Source organism: Mesoplodon mirus (genome assembly GCF_964341445.2).
Source record: "Mesoplodon mirus genome assembly, chromosome: 7".
NCBI lineage: Eukaryota > Metazoa > Chordata > Mammalia > Artiodactyla > Ziphiidae > Mesoplodon > Mesoplodon mirus.
This window is the reverse complement of record NC_138983.1, coordinates 123,185,397-123,198,858: the sequence shown is the minus strand read 5'-3', so window position 1 is coordinate 123,198,858 and position 13,462 is coordinate 123,185,397.

Below are 13,462 nucleotides of genomic sequence, written 5' to 3'. Positions count from 1 at the left end.
TTGAACATTTGTTTTTTTGTAACCTAATGTAATTCCCAACTCTTACAGAAGAAGTGGTGGGTAAACAAAGGAATTTAGAAAATGATAGGAAGAGGTTCAAGAAAATGCAGCATTACTGATGATGAAATCAAATTATTTTAAGGCAGGACCAAAAAAAATTAATGTAAAATTTTCTCTGCCATTTGAGCCATGACCCCTGCCCCTTTAGTGTGCATTATGCATCTGCATTATACATTAACCAGATCTCCTTAGAAGACACAGGAATGTCTACTAGCCAAAAAAAAGAAAAAAAGAAAGAAAGAAGCAATTTTCTCCTAGTGAAACCATGCACCTCAGACTGGGACTTGAACCGATGAGGCCAGGACTTGAACCCGGCCAAAATCCCATGGTCTTCCAACTGAGATCATACACTTGGTTTCAGGACTTAATGAAGCTCAGTTGCTTGATGTCTCATCACAGAAGGAATTCAGTGAGAGACAAAGTGATAGGTGAGAAGTGGATTTATTTAGAGAGAAACACTCCACAGAGAGAGTATAGTCCATCTCAGAAGGCAAGAGTGGCACCAGGGTATGGGGTTGTCAGTTTTCATAGGGGTGGGTAGTTTCATAGGCTAATGAGTGGGAGGAGTATTCCAGCTATTTCGGGAAGAGGTGGGGAATTCCAGGAATTGAGCCACCGCCCACTTTTTTATCCTTATGGTTGGCTTTAGAACTGTCATGGGACCTGTGGGTGTGTCACTTAGCTTGCTGATGTGTTACAATGAACATGTACTGAGGCTCCAGGTCTAGTGGAAGTTGACTTGTCTGCCATCTTGGACCCATTTGGTTCTAAGCAGTTTATGTCATGTCCTCAGACTATGTCATTCTTTCAAAGGTTGTGCTCTGCCCCCTTCCCTCCTGTTTCATTAGTGCCAGCAAGGTAATGTTACCGAATTGAAGCTTGGTCTGTTCACTGCATGACAGGCCAGTAATCAGGAGACGAGGTGTTGAGGCAAGGAAGAGCAACTTTATTCGGAAAGTTGGGTGTCTGAGAAGATGGAGGACTAGTGTCCTAGAGTACCATCTTATCAGGGTCTGGATGTTAGTTTCTTTTATAGAGCAGAGATGGGGAGGAGGTGAGGAAGTAAAGTAAAAAGGCCATAAGTCTTGCAAAATACTCCTGGTTTTGGCCAGCCTCATGGAGAGGATGTGTTATTTCTTCTTTTCTGCAGCCATTTACAGGTGAGCAGGGTCAGGGTGTTTCTCTGTGAGCTGAACAAAGGCACTTTAGTTTAACATTCAGGCAGAGGAACAGGGTTCCCTGAGGCAGGCATTATGTATGCCTATAGATATAGACAGAATAAAAGCAATGGAAAGCAAAGGTCAAAGTAAAAGAAACAGATCCAACATGGACTCAGATTTTGTTCTTCCCTGTTACAGTAACTCCTTAGGTGATAACATTCCTTCCTTAATCTTATAAGGGATCACAATGATCACTACTCACCTTTTTGGGCTATGTAAAATGTCAATATATTACTTTGACGTATAGCCCTTTGATGTATATCCGTTTGTCTCAAAAACTTATATGACTGTGCTTTGACCTCTAACAGGTGGAACAGTCCTCAGAGCTTTCTGAAAGACTGTATCCTGGGTTATAACCCTCAGGTTGGCTCAAATAAAACTATTTCTTTCTTAGAATGACTATTGATTAATTTTTTTTCATTGACACAGAAAATAAAGGAAGAAAATTTTGAATGAAGGTGTGAAGTCATTGGTATCAATCTCGGGATGAGGTCTGCAAGATGTCATTGTATTTGGTCATTAGAGCACAAAATTCTGCTGCAAACTTGAGAAACAAATAAGAGAATCTGCAGGTTGAGAAAGCAGGTAATAAAGGTCCTTTCTTGATATGTTGTAGAGAATGGAAGAGAAGTAGTAACAGAGAAAATGGGTTTGTTTAAAGAGTACAAGCTGATAGGAAAAAGGTCAAGAAGTTAAAGGGAAAGAGGTGGAGAAAGGCGTGAAGCTGAGAAAAGGATACAGGCAAAAGATTCTGGGAGAACAAAACATAAAAGCACAGTTGTTGAGATGAGCCTTAGAATGATCATTTTAACAAATGAAATCTTCTTCTTGGAATGAACACTGCTTTTCAAAATAATTCAATTGTCCTGACAAGATTTTTCAAACATAAGTGCTGGCAACAGTAATTTTATTTCTACATGGTAAATTAAATACCATCTTCAAACCCTTGCATTGAATTTTAAATACCCATAACAACACAGTATTTAATTTTGAAAGGGGAGAAATCTTGCAACAACAACAAAACTTCATGTGGAAATATAATTGTTGGGAATATTGTATCATTAGCTTAAATCAAATGGCCCGTCCATTTTTAAAAATTGTCATTAACAACAAATAAACTAATATATCAGAAGTATGTTCATGAAATCAGACTCTCTTCAGAGCTTATCATTTACCTCTGAATTTTAGTCATCTTGTGCCACAACTAAAAATTTTAATGACCTATTTGTTTCATCTAATCGCCTACATTTGGTTTTCTTTTACAAAAATTATCTAAGTGATACTGCTAAATTTAAGCATTGCTTTTGTTAGGGGAACCACTGACTGAAACCGCCCGCCCTGGCCAGGCACAATAGTAACCACTTGCATGAGTTATCTTACAACAGGAGGTCCTGGTAAGGAATGAGGAACTAACAAGCTACCACAAACCAGAAGAATTCAGGAAAGGTCAAAAGGAGAGAGGAGACGCCAGTCCGTATGTCCTACCATCCTCCCAGAATCCTTCTCACTGGAATCCATCTTGGTTAAGCCATGTCCACACCACCAGGAAGGACCCTGAGATGGAATGATTGGCCAGAGACAATCTGGCAACTAATCCCATTACCATAAAACCCAAGACTGCGAGCCACGTGGCAGAGCAGTTCTCCTGGGTTCCCTCTCCCTGCTGCTCTCCTCCCGGGCACCCCTTTCCAATAAAGCCTCTTGCTTTGTCAGCACCTGTGTCTCCTTGGACAATTCATTTCTGAGTGTTGGACAAAAGCCCACTCTTGGGCTGTGGAAGGGATCCCTCTTTCTGAAACACTTTAACTGCAAACTCTACAAATTCCTCAGTACTATCGTGTTCTTGGCATTTATTGTATCTATTTTGCTTCCTATAAAAACAATAAGACATATGTACTGTATGTACTTCACATTAGAGAACACTTTGATTACTAATTCCAAATATCCTAAACAGAAAGACATCTTCCATTTCCTAGCATCTAATTTTGCACTGACCTTAAACTAACCTTTGCATTCCATTCTAAAGGGAAAAGAAATAGACTAAAAAATTAATATATTATTTTCACTTGTATTGGCCACATCTAAACTGTTGTTTCTGTAACAGGGAAGAGCTAAATCGGACTCCATGCTCAATCTGTTTCTTTGACTTTAACCTTTGCTTTTCATTGAGAATCAGCCTGCCAATGCAGGGGACACAGGTTCAAGCCCTGGTCTGGGAAGATCCCACATGCCGCGGAGCAACTAAGCCCATGCGCCACAGCTACTGAGCCTGTGCTCTAGAGCCCGCAAGCCCCAACTACTGAGGCCATGTGCTGCAACTACTGAAGCCTGCGTGTCTAGAGCCCATGCTGCACAACAAGAGAAGCCACCACAATGAGAAGCCCGTGCACCACAATGAAGAATAGCCCCCTCTTACTGCAATTGGAGAAAGCCCATGTGCAGCAATGAAGACCCAACACAGCCAAAAATAAATTATATAAATTTATTTTTTAAAAAAAGAAGTAACTCCTTAGAAAGAGAAGGGATAATATTTTAAAATATTAATGGCAATCTGAAACTAAAATCCAAGTGATTGTGATAAAGCATAGGAGTTGGTCTATATGCTGGTAGTGAGCGAGAAGCACCAAGGAAAGTGACAGTATATTAAAGGTGTTTTCTTGGTGGGGTGCAGGGGAGTCAGAGATAATACTGTTGTGGTGGTGTTGCACTGTGTCATCTAAGCTGGAACTATAGTCCCCAGAATTCCGGTCCATGTCTAGTTTCCATTTAGCTTTTGCATTGTATAGTCAAGAATTTGACTGGCCTTTGGTCCTGGTTTCTGGGAGGGAATCTCTAGATTCTCAGAACTTCCCAAGTGATAGGTGTGTCTTTGTTATTCATGGCAGCCCCTAGATAGTTCCTGGATGGGGCTGGCCATACTGGAAAGATGAACCATGTGGTTAGAGGGTTAGGGCTCTGAGCCAAGTAATACCAATTCAATCTACATGGGGTGGGGGGTGAAGATTGGGGGTTGGAGACTGACTTCAATCACATGGCCAAGAATTCAAGCAATCATGCTCGGGTAATAGAATCCCAATAAAACTCTGGACTCGAAGCTTGGATAAGCCTCCTGGCTGGTAATACACATTGATATGCCAGGAGTGTGATGCTTCCTGACTGCCTGGGGACAGGACACAGAAACTTCCCATTTGAGACCCTCCCAAGGCCCACCCTATGTGTCTCTCCTTTTTTGTCTGGTTTTGATTTGTATCCTTTTGTTATAATAAGACTGTTACCATAAGTATAGCTCTTTCTTGAGTTCTGTGAGTCATTCTAGTGAATTATCAAACCTGAGGGGGTAGTGGGAACCCCCAAATTTGTAGCCAGTTGTTCAGAAGTGCAGGTGGCCTGGGAATCCAGGAGTTGCAGCTCGTGTCTGAAGTGAGGGCAGTCTCACAGAGGACTAAGCCCTTAACCTGTGAAGGTTAGCCTAACTCCAAGAAGTTGGTCTCAGAATTACAATGCAGTTCACAACAAGAGAAATTTGCTTGAGATCCAGAAGTCATAAGGGAAGCAGCAGCCATATATTCCACACGGTGGAAGCTTGGTGGAGGGTGCCATGCACTGTGGTACCTCATGCATGTTGTTGCTGATCTCCTGGCTCACCTTGTTGGTGTGGGGCAGCACCCAGGTCATACAAGTAATCTAAGGTAGAGAATGACAGACAGATACAGGTTCCATTATTTTTCCCCCCAGCAGTTTCCAGTTTGTCCCTGCTCCTGTTCTTTTTCAGCTTTCCTTCCCAACTGCTGGGCTGGCTAACTTATAATGACTTCAGGCCAATACCAGAGGCAGGCAACAAATTGTTCCAGCAGCAATCACAATTGCGTTAACTTGAATCCCTATAATAAGTTCCTTATTCATTAATGCTCTTACTTCTGCCTTTCTGATTTTACCTTGACTGCCACAGCTGTTTCAGTCTACCCACTGATAGAAAATTATAAATTTAAATGTGATTGTTGAGAACTTAAGAAGAAGCTCTACAGGAATAGAAACACTAGGGTTGTCAATCCTGACTTCATGCTACAAGCTTTAAAAAAAAAATGCTGATACCACTCTCCTCCCCGGAGATTCTGGGGTAAAGTTTAGATGTTAAATTGTTTTCTGAAAGGTTCCTAGGTGATCCTAGTATGCATCCAGGGTTATGAAATGCTGCACTAGAAGGAAGAAAAAAAGCAAAGGAAAGGTAATCAATCTTACACACACACAAGGAAGTATAACAGAAATAAATCAAAACATATCTTAATACAAGAGTCACTCCTAAAATCAAGAAGTATTAAAAATTAACTAATAGACATAGCAGGCAAATATTAATAAAGATGTGATATAGTAATATAAAAAATAGAATTCATAGTTAATAGCATGAAAGTGGATCAAGGATATTTACATTGATAAAAGTTATAGTATGTGTAAAGAAATGTCATGTTTCTCTTTCTATCTGGCATAGCTTCAGGATACAAAAAACAAAAACTGGGAGACATACTCAGAGAAAATAACAAATTAAAATCATCTCTTTTAGAATTTAAAGATCAAGAAGAAAAAAAACATACAAGGTTTGAAAAACATAATTAACAGGACTTACCTACCATATTAGAAGCATGTTTAACTTTAACTCCACACAACTGATGTTCTCTATTCTTCCTGTAATAAACATCAAAGTCCCTGACATGCTGAAGGCTGGAGGCTAGTAAGCTACTCCTGTATGTCCACCCATGCTTGTTCTTTTTTTTTTTAAATCAGATTGTGTTACATCCCTGCTCTCTGATACTTCATCACTGTCTGGTATTCTTTTTTTTTTTGAATTTTATTTTATTTATTTTTTTATACAGCAGGTTCTTATTAGTCATCAATTTTATACACATCAGTGTATACATGTCAATCCCAATTCATCACACCATCATCCCCACACCCCCACCGCTTTCCCCCGTTGGCGTCCACATGTTTGTTCTCTACATCTGTGTCGCAATTTCTGCCCTGCAAACAGGATCATCTGTAGCATTTTTCTAGATTCCACATATATGTGTTAATATATGGTATTTGTTTTTCTCTTTCTTACTTCACTCTGTATGACAGTCTCTAGATACATCCACGTCTCAACAAGTGACCCAATTTCGTTCCTTTTTATGGCTGAGCAATATTCCATTGTATATATGTACCACATCTTCTTTATCCATTTGTCTGTCAATGGGCATTTAGGTTGTTCCATGTCCTGGCTATTGTAAATAGAGCTGCAATGAACATTGTGCTACATGACTCTTTTTGAAATATGGTTTTCTCAGGGTATATGCCCAGTAGTGGGATTGCTAGGTCGTATGGTAGTTCTATTTTGAGTTTTTTAAGGAACCTCCATCCTGTTCTCCATAGTGGCTGTATCAATTTACATTCCCACCAACAGTGCAAGAGGGTTCCCTTTTCTACACACCCTCTCCAGCATTGAGTTGTTCCAATCTGTTGAGTTGTTCCAATCCTGCTTATGCTAGGTTTTTTTTTTTTTTTTTTTTTTCTGTCTGCGTTGGGTCTTCATTGCTGTGCATGGGCTTCCTCTGGTTGTGGTGAGCGCGGGCTATTCTTCGTTGCAGTGGCAGGCTTCTCATTGCAGTAGCTTCTCTTGTTGTGGGGCATGGGCTCTAGGCGCACGGGCTCAGTAGTTGCGGCTCACGGGCTCTAGAGCTCAGACTCAGTAGTTGTGGTGCACAGGCTTAGTTGCTCCTCGGCATGTGGGATCTTCCTGGGCCAGGGCTCGAACCCATGTCCCCTGCATTGGCAGGCAGATTCTTAACCACTGCACCACCAGGGAAGTCCTATGCTAGTTCTTATTAATATATGTTCTTAATTTAAATATTATATAAACCAATAAAATATGAACGTGAAAAATAGTAGTTGTTTCTAGAAAACTAAGTTGAATACTTTGAAAAGATCCAGTAAGGATATATCATTATAAAAATCTGCTGTCAGATTAAGTGTGTGCAAGACAACTGTAAAAAACAAACAAAAAAAAAGGATGTGAACTCTAGAAAACTTGAATACTTCACAAGTGTTTTTCAAACATCTATGGAACCCTTATGAGAGTTGGGAAAAGAAACATCAAGCAGGCATCACTTTGAGCAGGATGAAACTGACATGCAGGAGGGTCAGCCAAGAATGATCGATGTGGTTTCAGATTCTCTCAGCGGCCCCTGGAGAGCTGTGCCTGGGCTGTGGGTTCAGTCCTGCTAGCTCACTGCCAGGCAACCTAGAAAAATCCTGTGATCATCCAGCTAGTGAACTGGTTTGTCTCTCTACAAGTTTTTATCACACAGGCCACATTTTCTGTTCACAAGGCTATAAAATTAGAGGTCACAATAGAAGCATGGAGAAAAAAGTCATTTAGAAATAACTAAATAGGGCTTCCCTGGTGGCGCAGTGGTTGAGAGCCCGCCTGCCGATGCAGGGAACACGGGTTCGTGCCCTGGTCCGGAAAGATCCCACATGCCGCGGAGCGGCTGGGCCCGTGAGCCATGGCCGCTGAGCCTGAGCGTCCGGAGCCTGTGCTCCGCAGCAGGAGAGGCCACAACAGTAAGAAGCCCGCGTACCAGAAAAAAAAAAAAAAAAAAAAAGAAATAACTAAATAGAACCTAAGTAATTCAAGTTAGAGGGGGAAAAAATCAAACATAAAAATACAGACCACTTAAAATGAAGAATGGTCACTGCACTATATATCAAGTCCCATGGATTAACTTACACTTCCAGTCAAGAGGGAGTAACAAAGATTAGAATTACCTTTCTGCCTGAAACAATCAATACACAAGCAAAGACAATGGACATCAGGTACAAAGGACAGAGATCCCTGGGAAACAGGAGACGAGTGGGGTGAGCTCTATGATGGCTGCAGCTTGCTGCCTTGAGAAAATTTTCAGGCTGCAGTGTGGTAGGGGGGCAGACAGGCAGAGCTTGGCAAACTCCGAGTTGAGGAGGTAAAGCTGAGTGTTCAGGGAAACTAAGGCCACTAGAATGTCCATTACACAGTACTGAAGAGGATTAAGTTGTACTGAGAGAAAACTAGTGATCTGCAGAAAGTTTCCTCCAGTATTCATGAGAGTACTGATCAGCATACAGGTTTGAAGAAAGTACCCAAGCCTGGGGAAAGAATTGTCCCACAGAATTATAAGTAATACTACCCAACACTCACATAAGATCAGGAACGGTATCTGCTCTCACTGGCCAGACTGAAAAACTTCATAATTCATGAGATACCTAGTAGAGCATTAAAAAGCGTCTTGCCTCAGTAATGGGGTGAATTAACCCTAGACACAATATTTCTCAAATCCTGCCTAACAAATCTTAAAAGCAAGTCCTGAAGTGATGCAACTGTTAACAAGTAACTGTGTCCCAGAATAAAACTCAAGAATATTTATAGAAATACAAAATATCAAACACGCAATATGGTAAATTTCACCAATGCCTAGCATTCAACCAAAATTACAAGGCAAGCAAAGAAGCAGGAAAATACATCCAATAAGGAGAGAGTAAATCAAAAGATATTCGAATTAGCAGACAAGAATATTAAAAACTTCTATAACTTTATTCCATATGTTGAAAATTTTAAGTAAAGGCAGCGAAGATATAAAAAAAAAAAGATCCAAATCATGTGTTAACTAACTCCATAGGGGGAATTCTTTCACAATGTGTGTGTATGTGTGTGTGTGTGTGTGTAATCATGTTGTACATTTTAAATATATTATAGTTTTATCAATTGTACCTCAATAAAGCTTACCAAAAAAAATGAGAAAAATAGAGATCCAAATCAAACTTCTAGAGAGAAAAACTACAATGTCTAAGATGAAGATTATATTGGAACTAATTGATGATTAGACGCTGCATAAAAAAGATTAGTGGGCTTGAAGACATAGCAACAGAAACCATGCAAAATGAAACACACAGAGAAAAAATAATCTAAAAAAGAAGCAGCATATCAGTGAGCTATGGGACTATATCAAGCAGCCTAATTAGAGTTTCCAAAGAAGAAAAAAATGGGGACAAAGAAACCTTTTTTTAAATAATGGCCAACATTTTTCCAAATTTAATGAAAACTGTAAACCCACAGATCTGTGCAGCTCAATGAACCCCAAAGCAAAAGAAACATGAAAAAAAACTAGGTTAAGGCACATTATAATCAAATGGCTCAAAACCAGCTAGAGAAAATTGACACATTATGTATATATCATGTGTGCATGTTCACAAATGAGTCCAAAAGCACCACCAGTCTTTTGATTTTGGGGTTACAAATAAAATTCAGTGAGTAGGGGAATTCACAAAAGAGAAAGCCACAAGTAATGAAGATCTAGTGTATATCAATACAATGGAATATCATTTGGCCACAAAAAGGATTGAAATGCTGTCACATGCTACAACATGGATGAATCTTGAAAACATGATAAATGTGAGAAGCCAGACACAAAAGGACAAATATGAATCTGCTTAGATGTCCAGAATAGGCAAATCCTTTTTTGAGTGTTTTATAGATGACATCTATCAGTTTGAGAAAGTTCCTTTTCATTATTACCCTAACTGTTTTATCATGAAGTGTGCTGAATTTCTTTAAATGCTTTTTTTGGGTCTATGGAGATGATTCTGAGGTTTTTATTTATCTTTTATTCTGTTGATAGGGTGTGGTATATTAATTGATTTTAGGATGCTAATCCAATCTTACATTGCTAAGATAAATCCTTCTAGGCCATGTTATATAATCCATGTATATACCTCTGGTTGTTTTGCTTGCTATTTTATTAAGGATTTTTGTGTCTACATTTATAAGATATATTGCTCTGTGGTTTGATTTTCTTATTATATGTTTTTTTGGTTCTTGTGATGAGAGTAATACTGGCCTCATAGAATGAGTTGTGAAGTGTTTCCTACTCTCCTATTTTTTGGAAGAGTTTGAGAAAAATTGGTATTCTTTATTAAATATTTGGTAGAATTTATCAGTGAAGCCAGCTGGGTCTGGGTTTTCTTTTTTGGGTAGTTTTTGAGTACTAATTCAATTTCTTTGTTGTCTATTCAGATTTTCTATTTCCTCTTGAGTCAGTTTCAGTAGTTTGCATCTTTCTAAACACTTGTCCCATCATCTAAGTTAACTAACTTGTTGGCATGCAGTTGTTCATGGCAGTCCCTTATGAAAGAGTCCTTCTTGCATACATGACAGCAGATTTCTTATAGGAAAAAATGCAAGAGGACATTTTAAAAAATACAGGCATACTTCATTTTATTGCACTTTACTTTATTGCCCTTTACAGATATTGCTTTTTTTTTCTTTTTTTAACAAACAGAAGGTTTCTGGCAACCCTGTGTCAAGCAAGTCTATTGGCACCATTTTTCCAATAGTTGCTCACTTCATATGACTCTGTGTCAAATTTTGGTAATTCTCGCAATATTTCAAACTTTTAAATTCTTATTATATTTGTTATCATGATCTGTAATTAGTGATCTTTCTGTTACTACTGTCATTGTTTTGGGGTGCAATAAATTGTGCCTATATAAAATGGAAAACTTAACCGATAAGTGTACGTGTTCCAAATGTCCCCTAACCTCTCTCTCTCTCCCCGCTCAGTCTTCCCTATTCCCCAAGACATAACAATATTGAAATTAGGTCAGTTTATAACCCTACGATGGCCTCTAAGTGTTCAAGTGAAAGGAAGAGTCAAACATCTCTCACTTTAAATCAAAAGCTAGAAATGATTAAGCTTAGTGAGGAAGGCATGTGTAAGGCTGAGATAGGCTGAAAGCAAGGCCTCTTGCTCCAAACAGTTAAACAAGTTGTGAATACAGAGGAAAAGTTCTTGAAGGAAATTAAAAGTGCTCCTCCACTGAAAACATGAATGACCAGAAATCAAAAGAGTCTTATTGCTGATATGTAGAAAGTTTTAGAGGTCTGGATAGAAGATTCAAACCAGCCACAACATTCCCTTAAGTCAAAGCCTAATCCAGAGCAATGCCCTAACTCTCTTCAATTCTATGAGGGCTGAGAGAGGTGAGGAAGCTACAGAAGAAAAGTTTGAAGCCAGTAGAGGTTGGTTCATGAGGTTTAAGGAAAGAAGCTGTCTCCATAATATAAAATTACAAGGTGAAGCAGCAAGTGCTGATGTGGAAACCACAGCAAGTTATCCAGAGGATCTAGCTAAGTTAATTAATAAAGGTGTCTACATGAAACAACAGATTTTCAATGTAGATGAAACAGCCTTATATTGGAAGAAGATGCCATCTAGGACTTTCACAACTAGAGAGATGTCAATGCCTGGCTTTGAAACTTCAAAACACAGGCTGACTCTCTTGTTAGGGAATAATGCAGTTGGTGACCTGAAATCGAAACCAATACTTATTCACCATTCTGAAAATCCTAAGGGCCTTAAGAATTATGCTAAATCTACTCTGCCTGTGCTCTATAAGTGGAACAACAAAGCCTGGATGACAGCTCACCTATTTACAACACGGCTTACTGAATATTTTAAGCCCACTGTTGAGACCTACTGTTCAGGAAAAAAAGATTTCTTTCAAAATGTTACTGCTCATTGACAACTCAACTGGTCACCCAAGAGCTCTGATGGAGATGGTCAAGATTAATGTTGTTTTCATGCCTGCTAACACAACATCCATTTAAGACAATATCCATTCTGCAGCCCATGGATCAAGGAGTAATTATGACTTTCAAGTCTTATTATTTAAGAAATACATTTCGGGGGGGCTTCCCTGGTGGCGCAGTGGTTAAGAGTCTGCCTGCTGATGCAGGGGACACGGGTTCGTGCCCCAGTCCAGGAAGATCCCATATGCGGTGGAGCGGCTGGGCCTGTGAGCCATGGCCTCTGAGCCTGCCTGTCCGGAGCCTGTGCTCCGCAATGGGAGAGGCCACAACAGTGAGAGGCCCGCGTACCGCAAAAAAGAAAAAAGAAAGAAAAAAAGAAATACATTTCGGGACTCCCCTGGCAGTCCAGTGGTTAAGACTCCATGCTTCCACTGCAGGGGGCACCACTTCGATCCCTGGTGAGGGAACTAAGATCCCGCATGCCATGGGGCGCGGCCAAGAAAACAAAAACAAAAACAAACAAACAAAAAATAAATACATTTCATAAGGTTATAGCTGCCATAGACACCGTGATTCCTCAGATGGATCTGGGCAAAGTAAATTGAAAACCTGGAAAAGCTTCATCATTCTAGATGCCATTAAGAACATTCATGATTCAGAGGAAGAGGTTAAAATATCAACATTAACAGGAGTTTGGAAGAAGCTGATTCCAACCTGAATGAATGAGGGGTTCAAGACTTCAGTGGAGTAAGTAACTGCAGATGTGGTGGAAATAGGAAGAGAACTAGAATTAGAAGTGGAACCTGAAGATGTGACGAAATTGCTGTAATCTCATGATAAAACTTCCACAGATCAGGAGTTGCTTCTTATGGATAAGGAAAGAAAGTGGTTTCTTGAGATGGAATCTACTCCAGGTGAAGATGCTGTGAAGATTGCTGAAATGACAACAAAGATTTAGAATATTACATAAAATTATTTGATAAAGCAGAAGCAGGGTTTCAAAGGATTGGCTCCAATTCTGAAAGAAATTTCATCGTGGGTAAAAAAGCTATCAAACAGCATTGCACGCTGCAGAAAAATCATTCGTGAAAGGAAGAGTCAATCAGTGCAGCAAAACTTCATTGTTATCTTATTTTTAGAAACTGTCACAGCCATTCCAACCTTCAGCAACCACCACCCTGATCAGTCAGCAGCCATCAGCATCAAAGCAAGACCCTCCACCTGCAAAAAGATTATAAATCACTGAAGGCTCAGATGATTAGCATTTTTTAGCAATAAAGGATTTTTAAATTAAGTTATGTACACTGGGGTTTTTTAGATGTAATGCTATTGCACACAATAGAATACAGTATAATATAAACATAACTTTTGTATGCATTGGGAAACCAAAAAGTTTGTCACTCACTTACTGTGATATTCAGTTTCTAGTGGTGGCCTGGAACCGAACCCACAGTATCTCCAAGGTATGCCTGTATTGAAAGGGGAAAAGAAAAAGCTGTCAACTTAGAATTCTATACCCAGACAAATTATATCTCAAAAACAAATGTGAAAGAGGCTTTTTTAGACATAGACAAGCTAAAAGAGTTCA